Source organism: Propithecus coquereli, unplaced genomic scaffold (genome assembly GCF_000956105.1).
Source record: "Propithecus coquereli isolate 6110/MARCELLA unplaced genomic scaffold, Pcoq_1.0 Scaffold134, whole genome shotgun sequence".
Taxonomy (NCBI): domain Eukaryota; kingdom Metazoa; phylum Chordata; class Mammalia; order Primates; family Indriidae; genus Propithecus; species Propithecus coquereli.
Window position 1 is genome coordinate 5,387,721 of NW_012137636.1, and position 1,096 is coordinate 5,388,816.

At 46.2% G+C, this 1,096-nt stretch overlaps 1 protein-coding gene across 1 annotated transcript in view; it reads right to left on the reverse strand.

Annotated features, from left to right (window-relative positions):
- FKBP9 (FK506 binding protein 9, 63 kDa) overlaps positions 1-1,096 on the reverse strand; it is a 43,110-nt gene that overhangs the window by 31,715 nt on the left and 10,299 nt on the right. The window lies entirely within an intron of this gene.

The window sequence follows — 1,096 nt, forward strand, 5'->3', positions numbered from 1 at the left end:
ATATTTTTTTTTATGTCAGATGGGTAATAACATGCCAACATTGTAACAAGGTTTGAGGGAGGCACATCTCACACAGGCACAAGAAAAACCAACCATCACATTTATGAACTACAAGGGGATTTATGGTGTTTTTTTTACGATAATAATTAATAACGTGGCTGTGTGCAAAGGTGCGAGCAGGGTGCAGCAGAACACAAGGTATAGTGTAGTACCTCTAGGGTTGGGTAGGGGGTGCTGTTATCACACCTGAGCCTGAGAGGGCAACTAGGCTACCCAACAGGAGCTAGGACCTTTGGTCTAGAGACACAAGCCATGGTGACCCTAGAGGCAGGGTGCCAGAAGAATAAATACCTCTACCTCATTCTGTTCCCTCTCTCTGATCTGCTGATGCCCCATTGGCTAAACCCAACCAAAGCCAGATGACAAGGGGGATCATTGCTATAGCCCACACTATGCACATGTAGTCCACACAGGTCGGCCTCCCAGAGCAAAAAGCAAGTGGGAACAGGGGGAGAGTGGACCTAGAAAGGAAAATGGAAATCATCCTGCACATCCAACACCCTCCTTTCCTTTCCACAAGCTTATTTTTGTGCCCTGCTCATTCACTGCTGCAGACAGACCCTTTGATCACTGCCCTAAGGGGATGATGGAGGTGTCTGAGCACCCTCCGATGAGGCTCTTCAAAATTATCTCATGCTCTTCAAAATCATCGACTCAAGGACCACTAAGACAAGAAGCGTCACATTCTACTCACCAAACTACCTACAAAGACGCACACATTATCCTGCAATATATTACTTAAGATAAATAACTATCCCTGCGGCTATATTCTTAAAGCATAAATAATGTGGCTCTATTTCTGAATGGAGGTTTAAATCTGCAGTGAGAATGAACTTTTAAAAGGCAAATGGCAAAGTGAACACTCTTAAAGGCCCCAAAGCCCATTCCTTCCCCAAGCCTCTAAACTCCTCTTTTTAAAAACTGAGTTAATGGGCCGGGCACGGTGGCTCACGCCTGTAATCCTAGCTCTCTAGGAGGCCGAGGCGGGCAGATTGTTTGAGCTCAGGAGTTCGAAACCAGCCTGAGCAAGAGCGAG